Raw genomic sequence first — 18518 nt, forward strand, 5'->3', positions numbered from 1 at the left:
GCGTTCCAGTCTTTTGGCCCAGTGTCTCCAGGTCTCCAATTTGGCAATGTTTTGGCTTCCTGTGTGCACTGTCCACCTGAGATTGCCACGTTCAGGTCTAGGTGTGCAGGGATGTTGTTTCTGAAGTCCGTTTAAGTGACGCATGATGGTTTTAAACATGATGCAGCTCCACGGCCAGAGCCAGCATGGCTACTTCAGGGAGGGAATGGCTATTTTCTACATACCAATGAGGAGACTAGCAGCAGTATTTACGATTCGTTTAACATAGCTGCCAAGGTTTCAGAATGTTGTGTGTGGCATTTTCACAATTTCAGTGTAATTATGAGTTACATTTCAACTTTTATGAGTGACACTTTCTTGCAAACAAAAATCAAGCAATGAAGAGGAGGGAAACATAGAAATATCAGACATTACACCCATTGGAGCTTCGAGAAACTTTAAGAAGATCTTGCAACTGCTGCAAAGCACCAGAAATCAGGAGAGTGAGGCACACATTACAGCCAGCCAGGACACTGTATTAGACTGGACTATAGAACTGCTTGCTCAACCCATATAAAAGTGATTACCAGCACTGCTGAGCAGTGTCTGCCCCAGTGGGCGCCCTGCTGCCTGCTGCGCAACCCCGCAGCACCAGATGACAGCAACAGGTGGTGGCTGCCAAGGAGCTACTACAAACACCAGGCTCTTCACTATGTCACGCCGGATGAACTGAAAGTTGGATCAGTACCAGCGTGGTCACTGCGCGCTAGATCTATAATTATAGGCTGCACTGACTAGGGCTGTCTGAAGCTCCAGAGCTCTCTTGGTACTAAGAGGAGTTATCTCAGGCCAGTTTCCTAGGAATCACTGTGCAGCCCTAGTCCGCGTCCCACCCAGTGTGGGTGCTGCAAGAGGACATCAGGTTGACCACTGCTTAGAAGAGGTAGCTGCTACCTGTTCTGCACACCATATGATCATTGCCCAGACTGACCAGATAAGTTGCAGAGCCAGTGGTATCAAGCTAACACCATTGGCGCCGCGAGGCACAAGCAGGGAGGGACCAAGGTAAAAGTATTCAGAAAGCCACCACTGTAGACTTTGATGCAAAATGTACAAATACAGGCACTAAGATGCATGTATTCAGCAGATGAGCAAGATAGGTGTGACTGTGTGTGCATTATCAAGTATATAGTACCAGGTAATGTAGCACTCCTGTATTGTATTCAGGGGCTGATGCTGTTCCTCCGCCTTTGGGTTTCAGGTATGATGATCAACTTGACTTTCTGGAATACCCGAAGCGGTTATTTTGTCTGTTAGTGAACAGAATGAATGCTTTTACTGTGTTACGGCGTATAGTGTCACTATAAAAACAATTACAGGGGCTAAGCCCTTCCCAAGCGGAGCAACACATGTCCAGGATTTGTCATCCCTGTGTGCAATGTAAGAAGGACCTGAAAATGCTCCTCAGAAGGTGCTGAATCAACGTATGCTCCTTGTGTGCAGCGATGCTTGGAGAGCTGTTTCAGACACTGGCTTATGTCTGCTCCTGGGGATAGGAACACCTGTTATCTAGGCCACAAAGGCATCGGCTACAAGTGGCATCTCTCAGGCTGCTGCCACTGATGGCTGTCATCACTCAGGCTTGAGACTGCAATGGCGGAAGTACAGTTCACCAGAAACTCATTCACCTACAATCCACCCTTTCCGGAATAGCTAGAAATGTGATATATGTGCACGCCAATACAGTATATATCTACAGCCAGTTACTAGGAAGAGAATCGAGGCTGCCGATCCTGCGCTTTAAGTTCAACGCAGAAAAAAAATTCTATTACCACGTTTTTTTTTCTCCCCGTTGCATTTCTATTTTTGCAATATCTTGCTACGTCACATGTCTTGTCTTTTTATTTGACACTTTTATGCATGGAAAAAGCTTGTGTCATTACAAATAATGAATTTCATAATGTTTACCTTCTTGTCAAATACATTGAGGCAGCAGGCCGTGGTTCCAGGCCGACCCCAGGGCTCTGGTCCCATCACCCAGACAGAGTCACCCTTATGCCTAGGAATGCAGACACTTCTGCAAAGCATGGACAACGAGGACAGTTCAGGTGGTTCAAGCCCTGCTCCTTGGTCATTAAACCATACACTTCTCGCTTTCATCCTTTTCCTGCTCTGCCTCCGACCAGCACTTGTTTCTGTACCTTGTAATCTGCAGCAGCTCTCTCGTCCAGCCCTGCCGCTAATTTAAAAGTCTGAGCTGATCACGACTTTGTTGTGTGCCTGTGCCTCTCTACTAGTGTCCCTATGTTCAAGTGATTCTCTCTTTGTACCTGTGTCTGGTTGTGTCTCTATGTTCTAGTGTTCAATTCTCTTACTCTTTGTTTGGTTGTGTGACTTATCCTTTCTTTCCTGCTGGTGTCGCTCTGTTCTAGCAATGGGGCTGGTTCATTTTTCAGAGAGGGTGTGCCGCCATCAAGGTAACTGCACTGAAGTCACAGGAGTTGTGAAACATCCAAACATCACACAAACAGTTGGTGTTACAAATGAGCCACGCCCCTTCGGCAGGAGAGGGTTGAGGTTGGGGTGTGTAGCCTGATGTGTATTAGGTCACACTCTCACAAATATACTACTAACGGAGTGTATAGTAGTACAGTCATTTACAGACAGCACCTTTTCCATCGAGATGGGCATTACATGTGCACAGGTATCCAGTTTTACTTGTGAAACTACCTACAGCACAAACAATAATATTTGTGGAAATCTGTTTTCAACAAATATTTGTTGTGTGCATCCCCATGTAAAGTCTTGTGACTTTGTTTTGATCCTAGTAAAATTGTTGTTTCCTTCACACTTCTAAATTACAAAAAGTGCTTATTTTCTGGTTTCCGAACAGCTGACGCAGAAAATAAAGAAAACACCAATCTCCAGGTTAAAAGAATAAGCATTGATTTGTCTAAAGGCATGCATGGCCTGGCGTTTGACCTCCGTCTATGAACTCCCAGTAAACGTGACAAAATAAAAACACAAGTTAAGGCGTTTTATTCCTAATTCACTTCTAAACTCCAAGGTGGTTATTTTGGGGTTGCAGCAGCACCCCTACACTCAGTGCCTCTGGGTTGTAGCATTCCTCTCTATGGTGTATCTTTGTCTAGTGGTGTGTTTGTGTCTCTCTCCTCATGTCCATGGGTTCTAGGGTTTCTCTCTTTGTCTGGTTCTGTGCGTGTGTTTTTCTGCTCATGTCTCTTAAGTTCTAGTTTCTCCCTCTCTTCCTCTTTGTCGGGTTGTGTACCTGTCTCGGTCTGTTCATTTACCTCTGTTCCTGTCTCTGCATCTGAGTTCAGTTGTGTGCCTGTATCTTTCTGCTCTACTGGTGTCCCCCTGCTCTATTGTTCTTCTCTCTGTATCTTTATCTGGTTGTGTGTCTGTGTCTACCTGTTCTAGTTCTCGAGAACAATTCGTAATGTATGTTAACAACAGTGCGCCACGTGTCTTAAATACAAAGAACCCCTTTCACGGCTGCGATGCCAGTTCCAGCAAACTCCAGGCAGGCCCTGTATTTTGGTGATTAATGATCAGGAGCCTCCTTGCCGATTATCATGGGTAGGCCGGGGCCTAATGGCTTTTGTTTTTAATTGCGGGCTGGGATGGAATTCCTGCAGGACACACGCGTCGACCTCTCCGTCTCACACGCAGGATAGCCACTTATTCCGGGCACCGCTTCTGTCACCAGTGGTGGCCTGGCGAGTGGCGACTGTATTTAGCAAGGGGGGAGGGTATCTGATGGGGGGGGTCTGTAAAGTAAACCCTTCTCGCCTGAGTCACCTCCCATGTATAAACTACCCCCACCCAGGCGTGAAGCTGCCATTTCAGAGTATTCTCATCCCCCCTCCCAGATCTCTCTAAATAACAGGGTCTGCGCCAAGGTGCGCGCAAAGGAGACTTGTATATCCAATGCATTATAATAAAACGTTAGTGCAGGACATGCGGACTGAAAAATAACATGCCAATTTCTAATTTACATGAAACTTACTGGCAAAGTGTGTCACTGGAGGATTGTCAGGGTTGTACATGACAAACTACAGAACATCAACTACAATATGGTGCGCAGTTTATGATGAATGCAATAACATTAATAACAATAATATGAATATTAATAAGTACAATTATTTTACATGAAGGAGATCGGCGTGTACGAACACTTGCAGATACACCGGCTTGCATTAATAGTAATTCATGGTCGGTAAACTCAATACCATTGAATTGGTTGCTGCTAGTAATGTTTACAGCACATAGAGCGATAGAGGTGCTATTGAAGCGCTACATTTAAAACATGTTGTTATTCGGAGAGCTGCACCGGGGCGAGCGTGGCTGGGACCGGGTTTGACACCCCCATCGGACTCCTCCCACACTGCTGGACGGACCCTCCTGGTGGTGATCGCAGAGGGGAATGAATGAGTCCTGCAAGTGCTCTAGAAATGTTGCGAAGGCTGCGAAGTTAGCAATTGTTAGGGGCCTCCTGCTAGAGGCCATTCCTGCTGCCTGTACAACCCCCCTCCTCCCCCCCAGCACCTAACTACGGTGGAGCATTGTCGGTGGAAGGGTCGGTCGCCCCTACAACAACACAACATATCACGTGTCTCCCACGCCTGAGAAATAAACAGCCGAGATAACACATGATGGTGGCGCTGCCTCTGTAAGTGGGCCTGTACACCACTTGTCCCGAATAGCAGTTTGCTTTCCTGTGTAAACTCCCTCGGCAGTCGAATTACCAGCCCAGGCGCTATGTGCGCCCGGGCCCGATCGCACGGCATCCGCCCCCACCCCAGCCCCCAGCCTGGCCATAAATATCATGCAGGGGATAGCCTGTCACTCACCATTGGCTGCGGCCGCCGGGCGGGAGACACGGGGGCAGGCTCCACTCCATCCATGCCAGCCTGTCTTTCAGTCATCTCTCCCATGCGCACTTTTTATTGCCCGACCCGCCGACCCTCAATGCGCTTGCGCTCCCTCCAGGCTCCACCCTAAGGGTGAATAACTATACCGCGGCGTGTGACCTCACTGTGCGCCGCGCATCACGGTGCGGTGCACCCTGGCCCATCACCCAACCCAGGTCAGAGGTGACAGTCACAGGCGGAATTTTAATAATTAAAGCAAAATCGGCTGACCTCAAGGACACGGTCCCGGACGGTGCGTGCAGCACCAGCAGCAGCTGCATTTTATACAGATTGTGCTCGTTTGCTCGGTCACGCCTCAGGGTCCAAATCGGCCCCAGAAACAAAACCGGCCCCCCCCTGTCACCAAACCGGCCCCCACCCCATCCAGCCGACCGGGGGATTGCCCGGTGCCCGGAATTGCCAGTCCGGCCCTGTGTGTCAGTGTTGGCAAGAAAAATATTGTAGGTTTCCCAAGGCGGTGCAATAGACCAGTAAACCTTAAACATGCTGAAAATACTACTTAGAATATATTAGCAATTTTTTTATTTCCTTTGGCTTTGAACGTAAATATTGTTGGAAATAGTGCTGTGACTTACAACACCGAAATGAGTGGAAATATAAGTGAATCAGTACATCTGTTGAATAGCAGACACAATTTGCATGCTACATGTATACGCTATGAGGTGGTTAAAACTGCATGCCTATTCTGGCTGACTGGTAGCAAGAGAGCAAAAAATCTCAGCTCCTTTCTTTGGAGTTAACACGATTCCCGAATGCTGTCTGAATGTTGCTGACAGAAAGACTATACATGTTTTCATCACCACGCCATGGAAGCTCCTGTGGAGGTGGGTTGTATAAATATAGTATTTCTTTTTCGCCACACTGAAGGTCATTCTGTGCTCTTAGCTTTGCAGGAAAAATTATACTTCAGAGATTTACTGCTCTTTAAAATAACAAAAGAGCAACAGTGTTCAGAAAACACAAAGAAAAATTGCCTACCATCTCCCGCCCAGATGATTCAAATTTATGGATGCCTTCCAGATACAGAGAAAAAGGAATATGAAATCTCATTTCATTGAAACAAGTGACTGAGACCTAGGTCTCGGAGCTAGCATATAAAACTATGCATTGTGCTGTCACTGCTACTTATTTTATACAGCAGGCAAACTGTGTACATGTTAATTTAAAGAAGGTTTGACAAAGCCAATATATTTGACCCTCGAAGTGCAGTGCTGAACATAAGCAATACCAAAATGGCTTCAGCATTGCAAGTCTATTTTTAAAAAAAGGTTGCTTTGTGCATACAAAGCATACAAGACATAAAACATTATATGGAAGAGAACGGATACCTTCAAACTGCCTAAAGGTAGGAGGGAAGAATAAAACACTCCTGTGGGCTGACCCAAGATGAGATTGACAATGTCTCAAGCCAATGGCTGAAGGTTTGTGAGACAAAGAATTCAATGGCCTAAGGAGCTGAACCGAAGCCCTTAGGAGTATGATTAGAAAATAATTTCTTCATTTTGAATTTGTGAGCAACATTGCATCGCAGACCTACAAATGATTCTAATAGAGTTATTTAGAGGTTTCTTTATCTCAAATCTATGATTAACAATCTATAATGGCCAAGAGAGTGGCTGTAGTAAGTGGCCTATAAGCTCTAATGCAAGCAAGGAAAGGGGCCACGCTGCTCCTAATAGGTATCACAGATAGTCATAACCAGGTGCAGAGGACACTTGACACCGATGGGTCCCAAGGCCGACGAATGTTCTTCGCTAATGACAGCTCCACCCCAGAGCCAGTGGTCCTGCTCAATAGTTTGGTCAAAAGATCTTACCAGAACACTAAAGCTATTGGTTAACAATTGATCTGTGGGTAAATTTAGAAGCAAATTATCTGTGGAGAATCTAAAAGAAAGCTATTCTTTATGTGCAAATATTGTTCATACAAATTAGTAAAATTAAAGGAGCCTTTAGTAGGCAAGTGATCAGTACCTAATTTGGGCCGGTATTTGCCAGTGCTCAGCACCGGCACTTCATTTTAAACACCAGCACTTGTTTATGAGATACACCACATGGTGGCGCTCTCATTCTATTTATTTCAGCACAGCACCAATATTTTGGAATACAAGGTATTAAAAAATGATACAACTTGCACTTCTAGGTCCTCCTATAGCCTGGGACAACCTTCAATAGTCCACAATGTCACACTTGATTTTGTGTGATAGTAAGTAGTAAATCCTGGCATTGCTATTCAGTAGCAGTGGCAAGAGCTGTGGGTTGTGCGGTAGAAGAGGAATATCTTGAGCCCTGACACTTACATTTTTCCATTAAGCACTGCAAGTAATATTAATTTGTCCACAAACAAACAAAGTGTGAGGTGAAAAAGGAAGAATTAAAATGCTCTGAGGTCTTCACTCCTGTATTTAAGAACCTGTCATAAACAATTACTCCTTGTTTATACTGAATACACTGATTTATTTCACCGCAAAACACGGAGACCAACGTCCCACACCTGTTCACAGTACCCATTTTATCAGTTGCAGTGCACCAATGTAAGCACATGTTCTCAAGGTAGGTTTTCCCAGGAATTGGTCATAGACCCTAAAAGGTCTTTGGTAAATAATTGAATCCATATTGTACCAGCTAAGAAACAAAATATTCAAATACGACATTCCATAAAAGACCTATGCATTTTGGGATTCTGATTTTTCAGGATGATAATACCCTTCTGACTGTTAGAGTAACAATGGCTATATATTCAAAATATAACTCATCAGCACTTTATGCTTGATAGTATTTATATAGCAATTTGTTAATAGTGACACTTATCTGAAAGAGCTCTAGAATATCTCTACAATTGGAGCTGTTGCATCAGTAATATATTCAATTATCCATGAAAAGTTACCATTTGCACTGCATCTGCACTGGTGAGTCCCAAGAGTTCACTTTATTCTTTTGCCTTCACTTTATCATTGTCTTTTTGTTATTCCAGCCTTCTACCTTTAGTCCAGGTTTCATTATCTTCCGTATAACATCCTTACTCTTTGTCAGTATGTGATATGCTCCAGTGCTCTATTTGAGCTGGTGGTTTCCGGTGCTTGGCACCGGCACTTAATTGCCAACACCCATACTTATGACAGCGTACACATGGTGACACCGTTTTTTTTTTTAAAGAGGTGAACCCAACAGTAGAGGTTTATTAATTCAACAAACAATAAAATAACTAATACATGCCACCCAAGACATAGCGTTTTGGGCCTTGAATAGTCTGAATTGTCACACTTGTAGCAGTGCGATGGTTGGTAGGTATTGGCATTTACAAATTAAAATATGATATCACCTTATCTGTAAGAACAATACTAACAATGTAGCACACAAGACATCATTTCTTGGTTTCATTCAAATATTATTGTGTACTTATCTTCTTTATTTTCTCCGTTGTCGGAAGGCAGTTGCATTTTTTTTCCAATGCTTAAGAGCTTAGCTCTATTCTGAGGATATTGTTTGTGAATTATATAACAATGATTTTCAGTGTTTTTGATCAATTCTTTAAATGTTTCCTGAAAAGGGAGAATATATACTTGCAAAAGTCATAACATCTTTAATACAACTTCCTTCTACTTAAGAGGGCTTTAGTGCTGTGCGTTGTCTTGCAACCTGTAGTAATGTCTTATTGTGTGATTCATTTGTGAACGGTGCTAATAATTTCCCCTCTTCTTGTTGATAACTCATGCCTTCTGAGATAATTGTCTAGAGATGTGTGGTGTTTCACCTCAGCTCTGCACACGAACGTCAGGACCCGCGTGACCTCGTGGGGCCTGACGGGATCGCGTCAGTGCAGTAACAGCTTTGGAATGCTACCGACACACTTGCCCCTTTCTAATGTATGGATAAAGTTAATTCATCCCCAGCACGTTGTCTGTTCATCTGTCCTGCTTTTCCGGCCGCCATCCCGCATTCTGACTCTGGCCGCACTCCCGGATCAGCACGCATTACCGGCACGGATATTAGCGAGGGGAGTGATGTCACCCTGTTACCCCACGGCAGAGTACCAAAGCTGCACTATCGCTGCTCAAGGCTGACACATAACGCGGTAAGCAGCGGGCACGCCCATGCCCTCAGCCAAGCACTGCCCCAATAAGCAGCACAATGTGAAACCACCCGAAGGGGGCGCCAGCAGACTCCACTAAGCACTGCCCAGCTCCTCCTATGGCCAGGGGCTCACAGTCAGCATAGAGGGGCATGCACAGCACCGTCCTCCTGTTACCTATGAAGTCCTGCATGCCTGAGCCCACCAGAGACTTGTTTGCGGCAGATTTCGCCACAGCACCTCAGTGATTGCATTTTCTCCCACAAGCCACCCGTTTGTGAGCATGTATCCCACACTGCTTGTCTCCACGCCCAGGGCCATCCTCGCCTCCATTCCTCGCCTCCTGCAACCTTAAAGCACACACTGCCTGTGCCCACGTCCAGGGGGATCCACGTCTCCGGGCAGCGCCCAACCCATTACCATGTGTGCCCAGACCTTTTCCCTCACAAACCCAGTGCCGTTCCTCCCGAAACCAGGTGAACCGGCAATGAAGTGGGCAGACTAGAAGGGTTACTTTCTAAACTACTTGTCAGCGTTGGAGAATAAGGGGGAGGAAGAGTTCTCCAGCACACTCAGAAAGAGGATTCTACTCCACAACCGGGACCGGAAGGATTGTGTGTTTATGAAAACATGGTAAAAAAACGGAGGGCTCCCGCTGAAAACGGATGTGTTCCAACATGCGTTAGAGGACTTAGACTCCCACTACCAGCCAGTCATCTGCACGGCTATTGATAGGTACACCTTCTTCAAGTGGAAACAGAACAACACGGAAACTGTGGAAGGTTACGTGGCCACACTCAAGAAACTGGCGATAAACTGCAAGGTTGGGCACTTGTACGATGACTTAATAAGGGACCAAATCATAATGCACATGACAAGCACCAACTTCCAGGAAAAGTTATGGGTGAGCGGAGAAGCACCTCTCCATAGCCATTGTCAAAAAGGCCGAACTCTCAAAGCGCTGTGCTGCCGTGGCCAAGAAAGAAGTGGAGCCGAATCGTGCAATCTGCAAAGTTGGAGACTCCGCTGGGTCGAGAGACAAATCGCCTGCTTCCACGCCCTATCGCAATCCCAGGTGAAGCACACGTACCCCGCCAGTACAAGGTGCGACCATGGTAGACAAGAAAGGTTCGTGCTACAGATGCGCCAGCTCTGCCCACATGGCCAATGATAAACGGTGTCCAGCGTATTGCGTCAGGTGCTCCTTCTGCGGCATAGTGGGGCTCTTTGGCAAAGCCTGCAGGAGAAGACTCAGCAGCACTGTAGTTAAATGCGTTATGGATGAATCTGAACCGGACGAAGGAGAAGGACATCGGGATGACGACTGCATACTATGTATAGAGGACCAGGTATGGGGCATTGACTGCCACGCCAAGAAGAAACGGTGGCGGACTCAGGTTCCCCGTTCACCATCATACAAAAGGCCGTTTGGGAGTCGGAATTCGCTGACGTTATGGACCTCAACTCCACCCCATGGACATCTTGACCACCGATGCAAGTTACAAGGGGTTGGGTGCTGTCTTGTCGCAATGCTCCACAGACGGCACAGAAACCACGATCGGCTTCGCGTCCCGAGCACTGGTGCCCAACAAAGAAATTTTCAGCGTAATTGAGAAAGAGATGCTAGCAGTCACCTGGGCCATGAGCAAATTTAGACAATACATATGGGGCTCCAGATTTAGCCTTCGCACGGACCACAAACCACTGATAAAGGTCTTATTCTCCAGCGGCCATGCCACGACCACCCCGCGTATCGCCAAGATGTCCCTCAAACTCCTTCATTTCGTGTATGATGTACAATATCTCCCGGGCCAAAAGAATAAGGAGGCAGACTTCCTCAGTCTCTCAGTGGCTATGGAGACAGTACCAGCACCCAGTGAATGGGATGACTACCAAGTTGCATTCATGGAGGACCACAAGAGTAGCATCAGTGCCCAAGACTGGACATCTGCATATGACAATGATCACACGTTAGTGGCAGTCAAAACCTTCGTCACAATGGGGTGGCCGGAGAGGAAGCACATTCCGGAAGACGCTAAGAAGTACTGGGAAGTACAGGATGAACTTTCTATCAGTGATGACTCTGTATGCCTGCTCGGTGGGGACAAGGTGTGAGAAGTTAGCCTGGCATATGATGTTCTAGTGGGCACCTTGCACCAGTCTAATCGACCCTTATTGATGGTGGTTGTAAAATCAACCTTATAGAAAGCTATCCTAGTGGTAGCATGAACCAGCAGTCTTCAGGCTAAGACTTCAGTAGGCTAAATAAGCAAGTTGTTTTACCATATATAATCCCTTAAATACCAAATGAAAGGACACCACACCAGGTATATATCAAATATATATGTATTTAATCTAAACACAACCCCTCTGCAATCTTTATGAGGTCAGAGGTCAGAATACAATACAAGTCACACAGTTAATATACAATAAGTTGCACAGTATACGTTATGCCCTAGGGGCCTCACAAACCATATACTAAGAAAGTGGTATAAGTACCACGTGAGAGTTAGAAAGCAGGCCTGGGGCCTGTGGAATCGCTGGGGCTACACTAAACAACCAAAGGTTAGGAAGTAGGAGGCCCACGGGAGAAAAGTGCAGTGTCTAAACACAGACGTGGGTTGCGATTGACTTTCTATGGGAAACAAAGAAGTTACAAATATACAATTTAAGGACACTTCCGGATGGACTAGGATGGAACCCTTTTAAACTAGGACACTTAGAGAGTCAAGACCCATGGGAGAACCAGAGTACTCATGTTAACTCATCCAGGGAAGCCGGGTGCATAGGTGTCTTTCATGTCGGGTTTTGTCGTTGTTTTCTATGGAGAGCTGCAAAGAAGTGCTGCAGGCAACAAGAGGAAAAGTGTCCGGGTGGATCCAAGGGTGGATCAGTGATGTGAAGAACCTGAAAGCAGAGGGGACAGAGTCTGGGTCACTACCCAGTGACCAGGAAGGTACAAGGAAGGAACCAGGCGTTGTTGGGTGCTTGAAGGTGAAGAATGGGAGTTTGTCTCTTCAGCCACGAGGTCCAGGAGGCATCTACGATGACCAGGCACTGGATTCGAGCTGTACCAAAATTGATCTAGATGACTACAGTGTTGGTATCTGGATTGGACCCAACAAGCCTTGGCAACTGCAACCCATTAAGGAAGTCAATATTGGCTCTGTTGCAGACCATCAAAGTTTGTGGCACTTCTCCTTTTCAGGGATGCTGGAACAGCCTTACGCAACCAGGAAAGCAAGTTAGATTCAAGATGGCATCTTCAGAGGGCTCACTAGCTAAGGGGAAAGGACTAGGAAGACATGTCAAGTTCAAATACAAAGGCAAGGCCCATGGGACACTCGCAGAGTGTGGGAGCCTGGGCTTCAGTGCAAAAAGTGCTTGGGGCTGGGGCTTCTCGTACCGCAATGCATAACTTACTGAGGCTTCAGGAAAGGAGTGCACGTAGCAAAATGCAGGATGTCCAAGATGTCCGGTCCCATGTTTCTCGTGTCCGCCACGGGTCTCAGCTTTGCTGTGGATATGGGTCCTGGTCAGAGAAGTCTGGAAGTCTAGTTCTTGAGTCACAGAGTCTTTGGGTTCCGATGGGAGCCTTGAAACTGCAGACTGGCAAAGTTGCTGTTGGTGCCTGTTTGCACATGGTGGTCACTTCTTGACCACAAGGGAGATGTCTTCCATCTTCCAGTCAGAATTGAATGTTGAAGGTCCAAGATATGTCTTTCAAAGATTCATCCAGGATAATCTAAAGTCCCAGGGACACAGCTCTTATACTTATGCTAAGGATGGGGGCTGGATTACCTGACTAGGTCCATCCTATGGGTGGACCAGAGAAGGTGGTGGTTACACCCCTTTCCCTTTGTCCAGTTTCGTGCCAGAGCAGGGCTGGAGTGCCCCAGCAACTGGTTTGAACTGGGCTATGCAAGGAGCACCTTGTGTGCCCCAGGCAGTGTCTGAAAAAGCATCTGCTGATGCAGCCCTCCCTGCCCCAATACACAAAACCCTGTCTGGGGAGGTGCTGTCACCTCCCTGGACAGGAAACCTATTGTCCAGGCCTCCCCTGCCGGTGTTTCGCCCTGCAGCAGGAGGCCAGACTTGTGTCTGTGGCAGCAGCATCCATTTTGTGATGCTGAGGCTCTGTTTAACTTTAACCGGGTAAAGCAGTTACTACATGTCTTTTCCCTCGAGAAGGGTGGAATACTACCCCCGCCGCCGGTAGTATTCCAAAGTGTTTGACACCTTACACAACATGTTTTGATAAAGCCAAACTAAAGTTAGCATTAACCACAAGGATTATAATGCACTTCAGAGTATATGGGATGGCTATATCATAGAACAGCTATAAGGAGAAGGTTCCAAAAGCTGCAGAGGGGCTCAGCTCATGCTAGGGCACCCTCTCACATAAAACCAAGCACTCTGCTTCCAGGATTGTCGAGGCCTACCGTAGGAGTGGCTTATAGGTGTATATATGTCTATATGTAACGGTAGATATAGGAATACTATTTCTAAGTAAGGGGTGATTACACCACCTTATCCAGGCTGTGTGAACAGACCTGTGGTGTCAGTTTGGAAGGCAAACCAGGGGTGGCACAATACATGCTGCAGCCCTTGGTAGGCTTATGGTGCACCGATGCCCTGGGTACCAAGGGTACCCTCTACAAGGGCTCACAATGGTGACCCAGCAACCAATCTGGTATGTACCTAAAGTACATGGTATGAATTTAGAGAGAGAACCGCTGGGCTGTGGGTCTGATTAGCAGGCCCACAGCCACACTAAAGTCGAAAAACCAGAGAATCACAGCAAAAAGTGGGGGTGACCATAGGAAGCAGACCCAACTATACACAAGGTGGTACCCCCGGTGACACTACGTGACCGCGTCCTCACCATAATTTATGAAGGCCACTTGGGAATCGTAAAATCCAAAAGGAGGATTAGCAGTCATACTGGTGGCCAGCCATCGACTCCTCTCTGGAACGCCATGTGCGGTCATGCCAGCACTGCTCCAACGCAGACAAATATCTCACCCTCATACAACCCCCGCTGGGAGAGTTTGTCACCCCTCCAACCCTTCGGAAGAACTGTCAGTAGACATATTGGTTCCAGTTCTTGATGCCTGGGGCCAACCCAAGTACGTTATAGTCCTCGTAGACAGGTACTCCAAGTGGCCAGAAGCGGAGATATGCAAGAAGGCAGACACAGACAGAATCATCGCCTTCCTTACCAGTGTCTTCTTGTGGGAAGGCATCCCGCGCGCAATCACCTGCGACAATGGACCCCAATTCATCTCAGACAAATGGAATGCCTTCATGCAGAGGAACGGGATCAAACTTCATCACACCCCGGTGTATTACCCAGCGGGCAACGGACTTGCCGAACGCTTCAACCATGTTATCATGGGCTCCGTCCAAGCTGCAATCAAGGCAGGCAAGAACTGGGAGACAGAACTCAAAAGCACGATCTGGGCCTACCGGATAACGCCCACTGTGAAAGGGATACAGCCCATTCAAGATCCTAAGGGGCAGGTAACCCTTCACCAAGGACATTCGCGCATGGATGAACATGACACTCCAAAGCAAGTGGTCCCCCGCGGTGGTCAAAAGCAACATGGCCAAAGCGCAGAAAATCTATAAATAACCCTATGACGGGGGACACGGAGTCCGAGAAGTATCCTAAGCAGCAGGTGACTCGGTCAGGGTGAAGCTGGGCCAAGTGGGCAGGAAAGGAGACAGCAAATACAGCAAACCCCTACAAGTTCAAGAACTATACTCGGGTTCCGCCCTCCTAAGTGATGGCAAGATTTGGTCACACTGCCGCATGGCGAAATGTAACAAAGTCCTCCGATGGGCCAAGGACAGTAATGCACCAGAACCCGGGTATGACGGAGATGAGGAAGGAACAGTGGACACCTGCCCATCCAACAACCCCGATGGACATAGCTCTGACGGGGGGACAGGGGGTCGCCCTGTGTCAAGCACCTCTACAGACAACACTCAGCATAGTGCACCCCAACAGAGCAGTGCGACAGACAACCCAGGAACCGAACAAAGAGAACGTAGCAACACAGGCATCACACCTGGAAGGGCAGAGACACACAAGGGACAGGACTCAGGCACCCGCACCCGTACAGGAAGGTTAGTGGTACGACCCACTAAATACAGAGAATTCAAAATGTAACTTTACTTTTGGGACACCCTATCCACTTCAACTTTCCCCCTTTCCCCTGTTTTCTCACACAGCCCTGGCGGCAGGACTATCAAAGTTTACTGGGCTGTTGTAGCTTCTTCACTCTATTGGAAAAAGGGGGAGATGTGTGGTGTTGCACTCCAGCTCTGCACACTGACGTCAGCACCCGCGTGGCCCCATGGGGCCTGATGGGATCACGTTAGTGCAGAAACAGCTGTGGAATGCTTCAGACGCACTTGCCCCTCTCTGATGTACAGGGCCGGACAGGGAACCACAAACGGCCCTGGCAAAGTGCTCGGTCGGCCCCCCCTCCCCACTGGGGGTGTTGGAGGTGCCACCGAGCTCTTTCCGAGGCCGGTTTTCGGCCGATTTTGGTACAGGGCCTATTTTGCAGCCCAGGGGCCTAAAACCGTCCCCCAATGGTGCGGCGCACCGGGCCATTGCCCAGTGCCTGCTATGGCCAGTCCGGTCTGATGTATGAATAAAGTTAATTCATCCCCAGCACGTTGTCTGTGCATCTGTCTGCCGCCGACACCATAAGATGCAACATGTGGCTGCAGGGAAGACCCTTGGCCACACTAGGAAAGTGAAAACTGTTTAGAAACAGTAAAGTGTTTCTTTCTGAAGGTTTACGAAAAATATTGGTTATGAAACGGTCCTGTGTTAAACATTGATATCGAGGAAGTGTTTTTTTGGAGAATTAATAGTGATAGTAAAGTTTGCCTTGTACTCATTTCCATTACATTCTTCATCGAGGGTTCACAACTCCTTCTTCACAACCTGTGCTGGCCTTACTGCTTCAATCTTTAAAAAAGTCAAGGTGCCCGATTCACAGAATGAACTTAAGACTCAATCCTAAACTTACTACTATTTTGGTATTCACAGAATGTACTTACTACTTTTGGCATTCACAGAATGAATTACTACTTTTGGTATTCACAGAAGTTAGGATTTTGTTTTAAGTTTGTCTTAAGACAGACTTAAGACAAAATCCTAACTTCTGTGAATACCAAAAGTAGTAAGTTCATTCTGTGAATGTCAAAAGTAGTAAGTGCTTTCTGTGAATACCAAAATAGTAGTAAGTTTAGGATTGAGTCTTAGTTCATTCTGTGAATCAGGCCCAATAACATTGATGTGAAAAGCCAAATGTTTTTTTCTACCATTCTGTGCAGCAGGCAACATCTTTTACTATCTCTAATATAAATATATAACCCGTCTTTACTTTAAATATATTTCACATGGCACCACGATTTAGACTTTCAGAGGCATTGATGAACTCAGCTAGTTGTTCAGTCATCGGAGGCTACTGAAGTTTCTTTCAGACTCACGTGAAGATACTGGCATACATAAAATGATCAGTATTAGCTTCTCCACTTGTTCAAATCTCTCTCTGTCAGAAGCATTGACAGATGAATTCTTGTACTTTCTTGATAATGTGGTTAATTGGGCTGAGAGGGGTGAATGTTTAATTCCTTTGTGTTAAGCAATAGTTTCAAATAATTTCCAGTTAAAGCAACTGATCACGTTGTCCATATGTCTGCATTCTTTCCTGGTCAAAATATTTACTGAGTTGAAGATAAATGACATTTATTATTTCAAAATACTGAGATCGATAATAGTCTTTACCAGTAAAATGCTGAACATTTTCTGCTGACCCAACATCAATTCATTTAGGAATTCACAGTGGCCTTGGTACTTCACTGACTATAAGATAATTCTTGGCAATCATGTGGTTATTGCAATTTAACACACTGTCAAAAGATTGATCACTTTGGAGCTTTAATGTGGTATATTTTGTTGTGTTAAAGAAAATCAGTGCCCACTGCAATCAAAGTCTGAGAGTGTTTATTATTAAAAAAATAATTAAATATCTCCGATAAACAGGATTCAGTCGAAGAGAGGTTATTTATTTATTTATTTATTTATTTTAAAGGTTTTATATAGCGCTGGCTAGACCCGGAGGTATCAGAGCGCTTTACATGAGAATCAGATCATAGTTACAGGTTAAATCGTTACATAGGTTACACAGTTATTAGAGCATGGCAACATTGTTACTTGGAAGGTTGAGATAAACAATAAGCACAAATACGTAAGGGGAAAAGCAGGCAAGGGGAGAGATACAGGGGAGGGGGGTAGGAGCAGGGGAAGTAGACAGATAATGAAGGCGGGAAAGAGGAGGGGAGGGTGAGAGACACCGTATGGAGAGAGGAGGGGAAGGGCGACGGGGAAACAAACCGGTAGACGAGTCAAAGCAACATCCAAAGTCCAGTAAGCTGTGATCCCGGGGGAAGTGGTATCACTTCCCTAACTCTGTTGCGAGAGGCTCCCTTTACACAGTGGACTCTCTCAGAGGGGTCTCTGAGACTCCAAGGCCTACATACTGGATCCTTCCCCAAAAAGGGGAGAGGGAGTGCTTTGGCAAAGGGGTGCCATACCATACCTCAGCTGTGAGTAGCTCCCTTGGCGCAGTGGACTCTCTCAGCGGATTCGCTGAGACTCCAGAGTATAAATATTGGATCTTTCCCCAACAAGGGGAGAATGAGTGCTTAGTCAAAGGGCACAACGGACAGGGGGCTAGGCAGAGTAGCAGGCAAGGGGAGAGATTCACGGGAGAGGGGATAGGAGCAGCGCCAAGACGCCCTCGGGTATAAGTTGCGCTTTATAAATGCCAAACATAAACATAAACATAGAGAAGTAGACAAAGAGAGAAAGAGTACTAAATGAGAACATATTTAATTAATGAGTTATTATATAGCGCTGGCTAGACCCGAAGGAATCTGAGTGCTTTACATGAGGAACAATAATGTTGCTCGTGCATGAGTATCTTATGCTTCAATGTGACAATGTCAGCCTCCAATTCACACCCTCAAACCAAGAAGCATCTTTCACTACCAACAGGTTGTGCCAGTTGCATTTCACATTGTTTACACTGCCAAATGACTGTTTGGGAAGTTAGGAATATCTTTACGGGTTACAGTGAAAGTGATCTCACCTATAACTAATCCTATTTCCTCTCACCCTAAACTCCCTTCTAGAGGACTCTTTACCCACAGTGGCACACTCAATGAGCCTGGCACTTTATTTGACTACATGTGAGGATTCACACAAGCAACAAAAATATTTTGCAACTCTCAGACTGCTGTGTTTGTTCTTTTATGCTTCCAGGTTGTGATTGGTGCATATTTTGTTTCATCTTTCTTCTTACTGGACAATTGTACATTATTTGCAAAGAAACAGCCTGTTGACGTTAATGTGTATTTCAATAACACAGAAACTATAGAGGCACATTAAGAGTGGACAATTCCATGCAAAATACAAGTATTCAATAG

Source organism: Lissotriton helveticus, chromosome 2_1 (assembly GCF_964261635.1).
Source record: "Lissotriton helveticus chromosome 2_1, aLisHel1.1, whole genome shotgun sequence".
Lineage (NCBI taxonomy): Eukaryota > Metazoa > Chordata > Amphibia > Caudata > Salamandridae > Lissotriton > Lissotriton helveticus.